General features: G+C 37.8%; 1 protein-coding gene across 1 annotated transcript in view; it reads right to left on the minus strand.

Moving 5' to 3' along the window:
- LOC148953810 (uncharacterized) overlaps positions 1-17249 on the minus strand; it is a 273349-nt gene that overhangs the window by 70275 nt on the left and 185825 nt on the right. The gene's annotated exons all lie outside the window — the stretch shown is intronic.

Raw genomic sequence — 17249 nt, forward strand, 5'->3', positions numbered from 1 at the left:
CCTGCACAGCCATAAGGGACTTCAGGAATTCCTGGAAGGGGAAGGGACGAAATTTTTCAAAAATTCTTTTTTTAATCGAAAAATTTCCTTTTTTCGTGATTCCACTCGCTTTGTCATTTTTCATTTTGATATATTTTTGTTTTTCAAGGGAAAGAGGCCAAATACAACTATTTTACTTATTTAAGTAAAAACACAAGAAATAAAAACAACTGAAATACCAGCATTTGAAAAGTGAAAATAAAGTTAGTAAGGAAATCCCATAAACGAGTAACTGAAACGTACACGGTCATAAGGGCCTTCAGGAATTTTCCGGGAGGAGGGGAGCAAGTTTTTGAGAAATGATGTTTGTTTTACCGAATTCCTTCCTTTTATAATAATAACGATTGCTATAAACCAGAACTTGAAAAGTGAAAGTAATGGTAGTAAGAAAATCTCACAAAAAAAATAATTGAAATTTGTACGGCCATAAGGGAATCAGGAATATATCTGGGAGGGAGAGGGCAAAGTTTTAAAAAAAAAATCATTTTTTGAGTGTCCTGAATGTCCTGCAAGAAGAAGCTGCAAAATTCTGGCTTAAAGTAAATTTGCAAAAACAAAAATAATGGCAGCCGAGCCACCAGCCCGGAATTCATTACACTTTGTGGAGCCCACGTTTAAGTTGTTACTAACTTGACCTATCTTGGCTCCGTGATTTCGAATGGTGGCTCCATGGACGCGGAACTGGGCAACCGGAACATGACCCCTAAAATCCACCATCTTGAGCGCAATAGACGCCTGCTAGACGAAGAAACTCCGTCGAATCAAGGGGCTCCAATGAAATGATTATGTAAGTAATGAGAGGCTCCTAGCTCTTGCCCACCAATTTCCAATGTCAACACAAATTGTCCAGTAAACTCTCAGATGGTCTGGGCATCTCCCTCGGATGCCACCGAACGTCCCTGCTAGAATTATATACGACTTAAGACCCCACATACCATTGTTGGTTATGCCGGAGGAATAGACCTCAGACTAGATGAAAGGACAGCCTTCAGAAGCTGCTCAACATAGCCGACATTGCTGCTGTTGATGCCCCCATCATAGCAGCAGATCAGTCCATCTGGAGGAGCAAAGTTGCTATGCTCTCTACGCCACATACCATGCGGCAGGAGCCTAAGTCAAAGTAAGTCAATTTTTTTTATCGAAAAGTATCCTATTATTTATAGTTTTACTTGCCTTTGTCATTTTTACATACTTTTTGTTTTGTAAGCAGAAGAAGTAAAATATTGAGCATGCAATTATTTTGACTATTTAAATAAAAAATATAAACAAAAAACTAAAATCATTATTTGAAAAGTAGTCTAGTTATCAACTGAAGCCAGACCTGAAGCCAAGATTTTTATTTTGGGTGTTGGGGGAATTAAGAATTTAGAGTTCTTTTTAGCCAAGATAGCGACTAAAAGTGTTTATTTTAAGAAGATTTTTACATTTCGGGGTAAGACGTTCAAGTCCAGCCGCCCCTTAGAAACAAAACGACTCCGGACATGGGATTGGAACAAAATATAACATCTGATTTGGATTATGCAAAAGATATAGGATTAGCTCGGAATTACGCGACAGAGATAGGCGCGTTCTTAATAACGTTAATAAACAAGGTAAGAACAAGGTGTGAATGATATACGTATATGATTGGGTTCACCCCCTAGTCATTACCTCGCTCTTTACGCTAAAGTTTTTTTTTGTACTTTCATCAGAACTATTTATTCTAATTAACGGCCTTTGTGATTAAGGGGTCACTCTTACAGAATTGGAACAAAATTTGAACATTAGCGTAAAGAGCGAGGGATTGACTAGGGGGCGAACCCCTAATATGCGTAATAAAAATATACGAATATAGAAACTCGTTACGTAAGTTCATTCGTAAGTTACGTAACGACAAAATTTCGAGAAAGCCAATTAGCCAAAAAAAGTAAAATTAATATGCAAATTTTGTTTTAATTATTCATATACAGTAAGCCAAATTCAAAACCTGCATTTATTCAAAAACGTTCAGAAATTAAATAAAAAAAAAGTTTTTTTTTTAAACTGAAAGTAAGGAACTACATTAAAAATTAAAATAAACAGAAATTATTCCGTATATGAAAGGGGCTGTTCTCTCCTCAACGCCTCGCTCTTTACGCTAAAGTTTGACTCTCTCCCACATCTTTAATTTTAAAACAATAATAAACTTTAGAGTAAAGAGCGAGGCGTTGAGGAGGGGACAACCCCTCATCTAGTGCAAGTGGTGCAAAAAAGGAAAATAAAAGCCCAACAAAAAGAAGAAGAAGTGAAGATGCAACGACGATTGGCTTTGTTTTTCAAGCCGACTGTAAGCAAATCTACTTTACTTAAAGTTTGTTTCGTTTACAGAACTGCAATGCTGTTACTTCCACACTAACGAGCGATTCTGAATTTGTATGATAGATTCCTTAGTTAGAAGACCTCCTATTCTTGAAAGTTTTGAATAATTATCCAATCTGGATGAATTTTAAGAGAAAAACAAGTTTTTTAACTAAAAGTAAGGACCCATATTAAAACTAAAAATAAATAAAAATTTTCCATATATGAGGGGGGCTTCCCCCTCCTAAGACCCTCTTTCTTTACGCTACATTTTGACTTTTTTTCTCAGTTCTTTAAGAAAGGCTTCACAAAGGTATTTTCTCATTAGGGCCACTTAATGAAAAAAAAACTTTGTCAAAGCAATAGAGACTTTAGTTGAAAGAGCAAGGGATTTAGAAGGGTACAGCCCCACTCGTATATGCACTATTTTTTGTCTTTTTCAATGTTTTTCTGTACTTTCAGTTGAAAAAACTTATTTTTCTAAATTTTAATTTCTGATTGTTAATCAGATCATGCCGGAAAATCTAGCTCACTCAAGGTGGTTTCACTGTGCCCACTCTGCACCCACCGACACTCTTTCATAACTAATGATTGGAAATTTAAAAAAAAATTTACTATTCTTATTAAACGGCCATTCTGTTTCAGGAGTCGCTCTTAAAGAATTATGACAAAGTAAAAACTTATAATTAATTAAAAATATACGTATGCTACAGTATACGAATACTTCATACTAAACTATACTAAAGTACATACGTATACTATATATTGATATTGATATATTTAATTAACTTAAAAAAAAATTTACATACAAAAATCAATATGATTCACCCGAAACCAAACGGTTGATGTGGGGTGAATCAGGTAAAAAAAAACATATATATAATGTCTTTTAAATTATAATAAGAAAGAAAGAAAAAAAAGAGAAAAGAAAAGAAAGCAAAAAAATTAATAAAAAATAATGATAATACTACAGGGACAGCAACTACATCCTAGATTCATTCTTTGGTGTCACACGCACGAACCAAGAAACAATTGCAACTTAATTAAAATTGAATCAAGTCTTCTCCAAAACAAACAAAACTAGAATTCTTGCTTACTTGATAACTTTTCTTTCAATTTTCCTTTAAAGTCACTAAAATTTTCTATCTTATTCATATCATTATCAAAATTATTCTATAAATTTATACCCTCTATAATAAAAGAAAACGTGGACCTGGCAGACACTATAGGTATACTAAACTATACTAAAGCATACATAATAATTTCTGTCGATTTTAAGTTTTGATGTTGCTTCTTACTTTCAGTTAAAAAAACTTTTTTAATGTAATTTCTAATCGTTCTCAAATAATACCAGGAAATCTGGCTCTCCTCCATGAAACATTCCTTCCTCCGCAGAGGAAGTAGGAAAAACATTCTACCTTGGGAAGCTCTTTTCACTTAGAAATACCCCCCTCCAGGGAAATTCCCACAAGACAATTCCATTCTAGCTGGAAATTCCACCCTGAAACTTTCTTGCGGACGATCCCAGGTGGAAAATGTTTCTTGCACACTTTCATTTGAAAAATACTTTAATTCATGATCATTTTTAAAATAATGCCAGTAATCCCCTGCGTGAAAATTTTTCCAACAAAAAGCCAGCAAAAGGGTATTTACCCGTAATTTTTTTTTTGGGGGGGGGAGGGGAGAGGGGTACAAAAAAACTTTAAAAAACGCATCAGACTCCCTTATGATTTCTGAGTATATTTCTGGTCTGTGCTGTTATTCTGTAAGTAGAGAACATCATTAAACCTCAAAATGAGTAGAATTTATTCCGTACAGGAGGTGGATTGCCCCTTTCTTATCCACATCTCCGCCTCAGGGTCAAAGAAACTTTAGACTGTGCTCATTAGATCAGAAATTGAGTGTTTTAGTCCTTTTTTTTAAGTCCAAAGGGATTGGAGACGAACCAGCTGCGTGGGGGTGATATTTTCAGGGGGGTATTTCCTCTGTTTTTCTGGGGGGAATTTTCCATGGGGGGTTATTTTATGTGGGTTTTATTTTCCTGGGGGGAGGGGGTAAACGCCGGCCATTGAAAAAGGACAAGGAAAGATAAAATAAAGACCGCTAATATCATTAGATGCGTCGAACGAGGCATACTCAATGCCGATTAAAACCAGAAAAGAACAGAAACATCTAGCAATAAGAAAAAAAGGAATTGCAACTAATCAAGTTAAGAAGAGAAGGGAAAAATCACAATTGCTCGTTAATAAAACTAAAAGTAATCAAAATATAACTTCCGTTAGGCTGGACTCACCGGCGGATCTAGAGGAAAATCTTGGGGGGGCCGCGCCGGACACAGGGCGCCAAAAACTGATTATACAGGACTAATTTGATAGCTCTTTATTTATATGAAAACACTGCCAAATATGCTCATAAAGGTAAAACGTAGCAAAAGAAAATAAAAACAGTACCACACTACACAACTAAACTCAATCGGCGAGCTTTTCTGAGAGCGAACATATCGATAGCATCGTCTGTTTTCGGCAGTTCGTCTCTGTAAGTCTGCATGAGTAGTAGAGCCTCCAACCTCTCTTCAGTCATCGTGCTTCGTATTGATGAACATGTCCTGTCAACCTTTGAAAACATTCGTTCTGCTTCACAGGTTGACACAGGAAGCGTCGCGAGAATTGTCAACAATGCGAAGATGCTGGGAAATACATTTTCCTGACAACTGTTCAGCGCTGAAATAGCTGTTTTCGGTTTTTGCACGGTTTCCTTAGACCAATACTTGTTCCAAATCTCGAACTCGGTTTTAACGTCTATCTCCGTACCCACGAGCAGCTCCTTGTACTTTTCGTACCCTGGCTGAACGTCCTCCCAGCGTTTGCCATTAACCACAGCCGGGATCAAAGCTGAAAGTTTTGCAGCATTCGTAAAATGGCAGCTGAACCACTCCGTAAAATCAAGCAGCATGGCGTCCAGGGCTGGAATAAATGCCGCCATCCTATAATGACTTTCTGGATCCATCTTGGGTACCCCGGCCCGGTATGTAGAATGTGAAGCTATGCGTGGCTGCGTTACCTTGATGGTAGCATCAATCTTTTCGGCCATTTTCAGAAGATCTTCGTAAAGCAGTCTGAATTTGGTTTCGGCATGTGATCGCATATCTTCCAGCATTGCCTTCACGCTGCTAATGAGGGACAAGGCTCTCACGAGGTCACCATCCTTCTGTTGTAGTGACTCGGCCAAAGGTTTCATGATCGACGAAAACGAATTCAGGCAAACCAGTCCTACGAGTGTATCTGATTTTTCAATGCAGGATCGTAATGCATAAGCTCTGCTACTTGCCTCTCGATCGTGCCATCCTTCCATCTCCTGCAGAGCAGAAACGATCGACGGAAGGGAGTCCCAAAACCTGCTGATTGCTTCGTGTCTCTCTACAAATCTCGTGGTACAAAGACTGACGAGTGTCTCTGTTTTAGCTTTGTCCGCGATAAGATGCTTTTTAGAAGTCTTGTTCTCTTGGCACTTGAGCTGAAGTGAGAAATTGTGTCTCGAACAACGTCTTGGGCATTGCGCAGAATGGGAACTGAAACTATCTTTGAACATGAGAGATTTGTGGCATGGCTCACACAGTGGAAGTAATCTGCCAGTTCACACTGGCGTTTAACTTCAGCAGCAGCAACATTTGTCAAGCTTTCCATGCTAGCAGCTTTGTCGTATACTTGACCAACGCACTTTGACAAATACAGATTTGAATTAATGACCTCACTCAAAAGCAGCTTACCGAGGCTCTTGCCGTCTAGCTTCTCTTCGATGCTTCTACCGTCGTCACTTTCCTCATCTCCAGCGAGTCTTGACAGGGTTTGAAAGGCATCGACAACTGCAAAAGGATCTTCTCGAATCACGTATCCCTGCTTGGTTTTACACACATACCGACAAACAATGACCATCAGCTCCCTGGTCTGCCTGTCTGTTGACTCGTCCGCAAGAAGACACCAAACCGTTGCTTTGTTTGCTTTTCTCACTACTTCGGTTTTTATCATTTCCCCAATTGTTCCAATCAGTTCATTCTGGATCTGTTTACTCGTATATTTGGCGTTGCTCGGTGCATTTTCAAGTAAATTTTTAAGTTGCGAGTCTCCACTCTGAATCCGATACCGAAGTAGGTGTCGGAAATTCCCGCCGTTTACTGCTGTAATGACATCAGAGTCTTGGATATCAAGTTTGCCATCATCACGGTGGCCACGAAGGGGGATATTCTGTGCCCCGCAAAGCTTGACAGTTTCAACAACGCTTCTCAAGAGTGCACGGTTCTGCTGTATTTGCTTGACCCTTTCACAGTCCAGAGCATTCCTGATATCTTGATCTTGACTACCGCGCTGAAACGTTGTTAGCAGCGCGGCAGCTTTTTCCTGGCAGTATTTGTGAAACTATGCTTCAGCATGGTTTGTCAGCGCACCATCTTTCCCGGTAAGTTTCGAATAGTCTTTTAGCGGTTTCAAGACCAACTTTCCCATTTTTTGCCCTCCGCCGCCTCCAGATAAAGCCGACCATCCTCCTCCGCTTTCGTTGGTCCTCATCAAAACACAAACACTGCACCAAAGGCCTTCGTGGTCTGGATGACGACTCACTGCGAGCCAAGGATACCGGGCAAGATGTTCGGTATTCAAGCGACGCTTGACTTCGCCACCTTTTCTCTTTTGTGTCGAGACTGGAAGATCAGATTGGTTCTTCGGCTTCCACGTTTCGTTCATAAAAAACATAATTTCGCCAGAAGACAACTGATTTCGCTCTTTTAGCGCTACTGCAATACCAAAGTCATTCGACGGCGTGAAGTCAGTTTCAGGCGAAAAAATAGCGCTTTGAGTCGGCTGCGGGTGCGGGGACTGTGAAATCAGTGTTGGGCTATGTACCACCAAGGTTTGAGTACTGCTTCTTGATCCTTCAGTCAGCTGATCAGTGTGTGTCGTTTCGCTGAAGTTTGTTATGAAGGCCGTCTGTGAAGTGGACGGAGTTGTTGGTGACAGTTCGTTCTCCTGGCTGAATGCGTTTTTGTGCATTCCGACCGTCGACTCAGAGTGGGCATCAGAAGTTGCCGTCGTCTCAACATCTAACAAAAAAAGTTTCTCTTTTAAAGTTTGCACAAGACATTTATTGTAAACGTATATACACTTTGTATAATGGCTTGCTTTAGTAGATTTAACTCTCAACATGGTGAAGGCAGAATTGAAACTAAATTTGAAAATAAACTGAATCAGCAACATTAACTTTAAACTCCCCCAACAATCTTGAACTTTCATACCCCAAAACTATTTCTAGGAAACCCGGACTTTAAAATAAAATACCACCCTAAACATCACTAATTTAATTTGCAACCCCAAGAACCGATCCCCGACATATGCTAACAAATATTTTTCAAGAGCTGAAACCCGAAACAATTATCACCGAAGTTTACAAGGCTAAAGAGAGAGCTTTAACTGCAAGAATTTGAAAGATAATTTCAGAGCTGACACAGTGTGTCGGTAAAAATACTGCTTTAAGCCAATATCATAACCGTCAGGCGAGACGAGTGGGCTGGTAAAAATCAGGTCAAACGCTTCGGACAAATTGCATACGAAGAACACTGTACAAGAGGGACCGTATGCAATATATAACAACAAAAGCAGCTGGTACGCGATGAAGCTTGACAAATGAGCCTTATCAGGAAAGCTATCCGACAATAGGCTAAAGCTAGAAATTAGAAGTGTTGATACCCACTTTAAACGACACTCCTTCCTTATTGTTCTATCTTTAAAAGCTTACCTTTAATCTGATCTTTCTTGGCAAAATAATCAGAGATGTCCCTCGATCCTTTACGGCTTTCCGCCATCATTCTTTGTTTCCTCTCTGTTCTATATTCATGCCCTGATTTTTTTTTTCCGATTAATTTTAAATGCGTTTCCATCTTACTGGTCTAACACACGGAGCAAAAATACTCAGAAGGCAGTGGCAGGGTCGCTCGCGCCTAGCCTCCCGCCGGTTGGATCTAACCACCCACGCAACTCCCCAAAGACATGCGTTTCTCGTAAGCATTCACAAAATGTTTTGCTCGTTTAGCACGTCCCAAAAATAAACCCAATAATCATGATTCGTGCAGTGTCGGATTTGAACTTTAGATAATGTTATAAAAAGAAAGTAAAAAATGACGGCGTATCCGATTTTTTTTTTTTTTAGCGTCGGTCTTATTTGAATCATTCAAAAAAAAGGGTAGTTTGCACAATGGAGGAGAGGGCGCCATAAAATCTTGGGGGGCCCCCGGCCCCCCCCCGGGCCCCCCCTGGATCCGCCGCTGGCTGGACTCTTTTTACCTGGATGGGGTTGGAGTAGCTTAAATACATTTGGCTTGCTTTTTTGTGCGGGAGGAGGAGGGGGGAGTCATTTTTTTAAATATATTGTTTCTAGATTTCTTATATCTTCTTGCACTGTACATGTTTTTTCATTCTTCCGCTATCGTATTGCTTTTGTTTTTATTCTTTTATGGTACTAATATAAATGAATAGGTGAATTTTAAGATGATTTCATCTAAAATTGAATTTCTAAACTACACTTAAAATGAATAAAAATATCTTACTAGTGTAGCATAAATGAAGCCAAAAACGAACAGAAACTACGTAAACAATCATAGCGAACAAACATAAGTGAATAAATAAATCTTAAAACGAATAAAGCTTTATTTTAAAACAATTTATTTTTAATTTAAAATAAATATGCAAATCAAGATTGGAACGCACAAAAATCACTACAAACAAGAGTATTGTTTACTTCCATAACTGTAAAAGTATAAAACCTACTGCGTCACTGTTGCTCTACTGAAAACGAATTATATTACAAATATTTATTAAATACTTATTACAACATTGAAATTAAAAATACAGAAACATTGAAAAGTTTTAATATTGCTCCTTACTTTCAGTTGAAGAAAAACTTGTTTTTTTTTGTTAATACAATCAAGAATTTAGCTAATGCCTCCTTCCCTAACTGTAAATCTAAAGCCTACTGCGTCATTGGCGCTTCACTGAAAGGGAATTATATTACGAATAATACCTTTTCCAGTTATTACAGCATTGAAATGAAAATAAAATTACACTAGTCAAATTTTACATATTCAATTTTATTTATTATAAAAAAGAATTTACTTTTTCAATTTTGTTTATTATTTACAATTTTGCAGTTTACAATTTTATCGACTACTCTGTAGGACAGTGATGCCGGGACGTCAAAGGAAAGTCCGTCGGCGACCGAGATTTTACGGCCAAACGAGCATCTGGACGTGAGACCAAATTCGGGGGAGACATATCTGCGCCAACCACAAACAGAGAGAACGGCTTCCAGCATAAACAGTACAGATATATCCATGAACCCATATGATAACTCTGTCAACCAGTTCTGACTGACTATCCTGTCACTACCACCGGGAATCGCACAAGAAAATTCAACAGCTCCTATTTCTTGGCATATCCATGGCTCGAATATTCAAAAGAAAATGACTCAGTATTCTGCTTCTGTTGCCGACACTTTCAGCGGATCATTGCTAAGATTAGACGATATATATTACTCTAGAGTACTCATCGGCGTAAGATGAAGAAAGTGGAAAGATATTTCAGAGCTGGTAATGGATCACGAAAGCAGTGACCGGTAAAAAGCATGTACTATGTCCCGGACCCAATTTACAGCCATTCAGACGGAGATGACCGAATCTGTTGCCTCATGCCTCTCCAATGAACGGGAAAAGGAAATATTAGGGAACAGACGGTATGTAAAAGCTCTCCTAAAAGCTACAGCCTTACTTGGATGGCAAGAAGGAGAGTCAAGGGCCAATCGAGGGAATTTTGTTGAGACGGTAGGTCTTTTAACGGAATCAACCCGGACCTAATGGACAAGTCTCGCAAGTCCTATGGCCATTACTTATCACACGAGTACCAAAACGAATATATTGAGGTTATAGGAAATAAAATTAAAAGTTATATCGTGAAAGAAGTGCGAGAAGCAAAATATTTTGCCGCTCTTGCTGACGAAACAAAAGAACTCTAAAAAAAGGAACAACTTGCGATCTTAGTGCGGTATGTTCAGGATATGAAAATCAAAGAAAGAGCCATATGTTGCAACCACATGCGCAAGGTTGGCGCTAAGAGTTTAGCCGATTTTCTTTACAACAAAATAAAAGGTATCAGCCTTGACTGGTCACAATGTGTCGGACAGTGCTATGACGGGGCAAGTGTAATGAGCGGACGTTTTTCAGAAGTACAGGCCTGTCTTCGGGAAAAAGCAGCGCAAGCGGAGTACACTCACTGTCATCCCATAGAGTTAACCTTGTTATTGGCGATTCTATGCAGAAAATACAAATAATTTCGTCAGTATTTTCAGTTTTTCAAACAGTTTATGGTTTTGTCTGCAATAGCAACACTCGATACCAGTTGTTTGTCGAGGTCCAGAAAACTGCCAACGTGTCCGTGCTAACGCTTGAAAGGAGAGTTGTGACACTTTGATGATACTGGTATAGATAAGTGGCTAAAATTCTGGTAAGATATGACTGCATACTCGCAGTTCCGTCAGTTGTTCAAGAATCTTCTGACAGGGAGGGAGCGGCAGAAGCTACAGGTCTTAAGAATCAAATAGAGTCATTTCCCTTCATATTCAGTTTGTAATTCACGAAGTCCTTGCAGTGATCAAACCTTTTTCTGAACAACTGCAGGACCCCAATCTGATCATTTCAGATGCCTGCACTTTAATCATAACAACAAAAAACCAACTGAAGACAATGCGTGATGTCGAGTATTTTTTTAGCCCTATACGACAAGTCTAAGGAGATGGCTATTAATGTCGGAGCTGATCTGTCGGAAACAAAGGTTCTTGGTTCAACCATATCAGCAAAATCAAAACGAGTTCAGAAGATATCTGGAAGACTCAGTGGTTATTTGACGACATCAATACTTGGAAAGCACAACACTGAATCAGACGCCACAAGAACAGAAGAGAAAATGTGAAGAGAGTTCTACGAGGTTTTGAACAGAATGGTAAACGAGTTTGAAGAGCCTTTTCTGTCCAGCTGCCAGTACTAGAAGCCACACGATGCTTTAACCCCAAATCCGAAGACTTCATGAATACAGATTTACTTCTCGAGATCGTGACATACTTTGGTAAGGCTGGCATCAATGTTATAGAGCTGAAGAGTCAAGCTTTGATAGCTCGTGCATACGTATCGCAGCTTTCACAGAAACCAGCAAACGCTTTAGATCTTTTCGAAAGCCTAGGAGGACTAAAAGAAGCTTATTCTGAGGTTCTTGAGGTCGTGAGGGTAGTTCTCACACTCCCGCTCACAACAGATGAACGATTTTTCTCTGTGTTGAAATTTGTGAAGGATTACCTTCGGCAAACAATGGACAACGAGCGACTTTCGCATTTGCTCCTCGTGTTCTCTGAAAAGACTGCAGTGAAGGAGCTCAATTTTGAAAAGATTGTGGATGACTTCGCAAAAATGAAGCCAAAGAGATATCCATTGCTTAAGTAACTGCACGTAACTTTCAGTTTTTAATTTGTGTGGTAAATTTTCCATCTTGTAAAGATATTTGGTCCCTAACCAGGTTGCAAAAAGCAAAATCTAAATAAAGTACAATGCTTTAATGTGTGTTCAAAGACTAATTTGAAGAGTAGTCTATCAAACAGAGTAATTAAACTTTGAGTCTGGATGGAGGCCCAAAATTGATCTTTGCCCCCTCCCCCCGAGGTTTTCTGAAAGGCGTCACTGTCCGTGGTGCGAAGAGTTGTTAGTAGCAGCATAAGTAGTTTATAAACAAGGACAAAGCTTGTAGAGAAGATACACAAAAGTATAAGAATAGAAATCTATAGAATTCGATCTTCTGTGACCACTCAATCTTAACTTAATCTGCCTTTTTTCCAAGTTTTCTATCAGCTGGATGGTAATCTGAATTGGAATTTGGAAATGATTTACGGTTATTCTGTTCGTGTACGATTTTTACGCATAGCTTAAGCTTCAAATTGAGCACATACGACTCGTTGCTAACAGGAGTAGATATAACCGCAAAGTACTAGGGAAAAACAGTTTCTGAAACACAAAACTGAAAACACAAAACCCAGGCAACAAAACAGGATTAGGAGCAGAACAATCCTTAATAAGCCTGCAGAAAATAAAGACTAACACAGAAGGATCATATACAGAAAATAAAGACTAAAATAGAGACTAATACAGAAGGATCTCGACAGTCTTTCATTGGCTATGAAACCAATAAATTTTACTATACAACTCTAATTATCTACAAAACTGAAGCACGCTCAGTTCTCAGTGAAGTACTGGTTTATTAGAATTTAGAAATATAGGGAAACATCATGATCCAGTTTATTTGAGCCAGTTTCCCTCAAACTTCCCTTAAAAATTCAGAAATTTTGTCACATACAGAGTCCACGAGATATATTGTTTTTGGTATCTTTTCAGTTGTAGATAAAAAAAAAGGAAAAATAAAAAAAGAGATATGGCCCTATATGAAATACGTACATATTTTAAAAACTGAAGGATATTAACAGAATCTAGGTGTTTAGTTAATATAATCTACGGAAATTTAGGTTATTATTATTGACATTTTTCTGCCGCAATGCTGCAGAGAATTTTGGATTCTTATAAGACAGTACAACTTCATTAATTTTACTTCTTGGACTGTAATACTTGAGGAGAACCGATCACTAAAATTGTGTAATTGTGAAAGCTACAAGGTTAAAACAAGAAAATTTTCCGAATTCAAGGAGACAGAGACTATCGAATTCAAGGAGATAGGAGACTATCCTCTGCCTCCAAATAACGGATCTGTGTGTGGCGTAAAAACAGGAGACCAATTCATACACGCCTTGATAGAGAGGGTGAAATAAAACCCTAATTGCAAAAACTTCGCATGGTTACACATTTGAAGGCTCCTACGATATTTCAGTGCCTCACTAGCACTGGTGAAAAGAATAAAAAAAAACTAGGTACATCAGAGTCTGAAACTATTTTTTTAATTTCAGAAAATATATTTTAGTAAATTACCTTTACTTTTAGAATAAGCATAAATGATATTTGCCTTATGCTGGTCCTGCCTAAATAAATTCATGCTAAGCATAAAAATGTAGGTATTAGTTTCCTAATTTGCTCTTAGCTTTCTACGAATTTTTGGCACCCTGCTAGTGCTGAAGAAATAATAATAAAAAAAAAAAAAATAGCATTTCAAGGTAATTTTCAAAATTTCCAAAAAAGTTTAATCGAAATTAACTTTACTGTTAAATAAAAATAATTAACAGATGTTATTCCAAAAACTAATTTATGTTTTTTTTATTTGAATGTTTTTTTTTTCAGAACGTTTTTTTTTTATTTTCACTTGCTATTGGGAATGAGAGAAATATTTCACAATTAATTACAATTAAAATTATATTGGTACCCTTTTTATGATTCCCAGCCTTTTATCTCAAGCAACGGCACCAAAACGGTCATTTTTGTGCCATATGGCACTTTACGATGGTTTTCTTAAGATGAATCTACAAAAAGCACATTGGTTTAATCAATAGATTTGAATTGAACCATTAAACATGTTTCTGCAATGTTGCAGCAATCTGCTAGTCCTGCTAGACATCGGACGAGCCTAGCAGGACGAGTCTAGGGGATTGGGAGGGGATGTACAAGAAGAAGGATTGTAAGCCTCCGGTTTAAGGATCCTGACCATGGAAATTATGATGGAGCCCTTTCCATGCTTTCCAACCTTTCCATTCAAAAAAGGGTACCTTTCCTTGGTAGTGTGATATAACAGCTTTAATATACTTGTCAAAAGTGATTTTCCTTGTTGTTCAAGGCCGGGGACTATAATTATACTGTAAAGGGTTTTCAACTATGGTGATTTAAGCTGTGCATTTTCAGTTTGAATCTGACACCAATTTTGAGGGGTTTCAGGCTCTTTTTGAAATTCCAATAAATTTGTTTTCATAATAAACCTATATTTTTGACATTACTATTCCTTAATCAGCTTTAATTAGTAATTCTATCACATTGCAATTTTTTTCCAAAGCATCTTTTTAGACTCCAAGTAGCTATGGGCCGTGTTTTGCTCTTTACTTGATTGCAAATATCACAGAAACTACGAGTCCTCTGTTATTTTATTTTTTTGGTGGTTTCTAAGTTTTCAATAAAAAAAATAAAAAAATCGAATCCCTCTGTGCAGTGTATTTCGGTATTTGTGGTTTTTAATCTATTTGTTACAGGGGTATAAAAAAAAAATTACCTACAGAACCTACAGTACTCGATCTGCTGTGACCAGTCAGTGTTAACTTAATCTTATTTGTTTCAAATTTTTCTAAAAAAAAAACGTCCGAGCCTTCCATCCAACTTATTCTCAGTATTTCAGATTTCTACTCTATTGACCATAGTGGTAAATGAATAGAAAACATCGACCTACTGTGGTCACCCAGTATTAACTTAACATGGCTTCACTCTAACTTTTCAAAAAAAAAAAGATTTTCATACGGTCAATGCAGCGTGTTTCCAGTATTTCTAAAGAAACATAGCTTAGACAGGCAGAGTATAATTCGATTAGCCAGAATTGCATCTGTCAGAGCAGCATATCGAGCCCTGATATATAGAACTTGGAAAGAACCGATCCTAAAACATCCGATGAGGATGGGACGATCCCAAAAGGATCCCAAAGAATTTTTGTGATAAGTTCCCCTTGCCCCAGAAATTTGCAGCTGCAAGTTCCAAACCAATCCCTGACAGATATTTTTCAGTCCTTTGTCGGGCATCCTGATGCCCTCCTCTCCTAAAATAAAATATTCTCCTTTAAGAACTAGCAACAATCCTGGAAAGTTTCAAGCCAATAAGGAAAGTTTTTTTGGGGCCCCAATTTCGAGAGGAAACTTACCCCAAAACTAATTTTGAGCGTGTGCGTGTGTGCATTATATTCCACTTGACTCATGGAATTACTGTTTTATGTTTCAATTTGTTCAGAAAAAGCTTGAAAGCTCTTTTTAAGACCTCATTTTCAGGAGAAATAGGTTTTTCCTTATTATTATTTTGTAAATTAGGCTCCCCTGGACCCACGTTTTAAGCCGTTAGTCCTATTTCTTAAAGAACGGTGCACCAAACTAGGTTTTTACTCTAGGTTCCCTCAGCCAATAGACTTCCGGCTGTAAGTTTTAAACTGATTAGAGAGAAAAAGCTTTTTGACCCACTTCCAGGCTTTTTAATATCTTTACCCTTCCAAAAAAATGTCTTGTCCCTTTAGAATTAGCCTTGTCCCTTTATCTTTTGTTCCCCTTATTCTTAGGTGTCAAACCAATTGAAAAAAAACTTTGGGTATTTTCAGCCCCGTATTCAAGGGACCCAAACCCAACCAAAAAAAGTACTTTTCTTTCAAGCCGCATTTCTGAGGGAATCAAAATTTCTTCTCAATATGTTCCTGTACATTGGGTTCCTCATAGCCTGAGGACTAAAGGATATAACTTTCACGCCGATCGGAAAAAGACATGTCCTTTTTTGGGCCCATGCCGCCAAACCCAAATTATTTTTGCCCATTGGGATCCTCTTGGCCTGGGCTTATGGTCTCGAGTTTCAAATTGATCAGGGACAAAAAGCTTTTCGGTCTATTACTGGCCCCCCCCCCCAGTAATCTTTGCTTTCCAACAACATATTTGGTCTCAAAAGCCGAGAAAACGATTTCTAAAGTTTCAAGCCAATTGGGGAAAGGTGTTTGAACCATTTTCGGGCCCCGTATTCGAAGGCTCTAGGTAACAGCTAAAACCTTTTTTTTACCTTTTGTCAGACTCTTTTTTGGGGAAAGCCAATATTTTTTCTATAGTTCCTTCTATATTGGGGCTCTCTAAGTCCAGGGATTTAAGCATTTAAGTTTCGAGTCGATCGAGCAAAAGTCTTCCCCCTCCCCCTTTTTCGGGCTCCATTTTTTTGGAGCCCGTGCCATACTCCATTTTTTGTGCGACAGGTTCCTCTTGGTCCTAGAACTTAACATTGTAAGTTTCCAACTGATATGGACAAGAAGTTCTTTGTCCCCTAAAGCAATGCTAAAGTGTTGCCTTATAAATATGAATATTTTCCAGTATATTAATTAAAAAAAAACTTTCCGAAAAATAAGTTTTCCAAAGAAAAGTAAAGGCCCTTTTAAACTTAAGCCCAGCATATACAATTACCTGTTAAAATTCAAACTCAAAACGACCGGAAATTGATATTAAAGAATAAATGAAACCCAAAACGAACAGAACATACAATAGATATTAATGTAAATGAATAACTAAACGTTAAAACGAGTGAAACTTAAATTGAATATACGAATCAAGCTCGAAACGGACAAAACTCCCTACAAACAAGAGTTTGGGTATTGCCTCCTTTGCTCACTGTAAAAGTCTCAAATCTGCTGCGTCATTGGCGCTTTACTGAAAACCAATTTTATTAAAAATTGTTTCTTTTGTACTCAATATTGAAAATAAAGATTAAAATTATAGTAAAATTTTGAACTGATGAGCTTTCAGCAGTTAATATCGTTTTACGTCAAATATTCAGTTTAATTAATTAGTTCTTTTTAAAGTTGTTCAAGCCGAATATAGTTTCACTAAAAACAAGAATTTGGATACTGCCCTCTTCCTCAACTGTAAATAAAACCAAAAGCCTATTGCGTCACTGGCGCTTCACTGAAAACGAATTATATTTAAAATATTTTCTTTTCCAGTTCTTTCAGCACTGAAAATAAAAATTAAATTAGAATGAAATATATTATTTAACTGATGGATCTTTCAACAACTAATATCATTATATATCAAATATTCAATTTGATGCTGTTTATACTTTCCAAAACTGTTCAAGACGCATATAGTTTTCAGTAAAGCGCCAA

The sequence above is a fragment of the Artemia sp. Qi Xiang Cuo genome, chromosome 3 (assembly GCF_049724085.1).
Source record: "Artemia sp. Qi Xiang Cuo chromosome 3, ASM4972408v1, whole genome shotgun sequence".
Lineage (NCBI taxonomy): Eukaryota > Metazoa > Arthropoda > Branchiopoda > Anostraca > Artemiidae > Artemia > Artemia sp. Qi Xiang Cuo.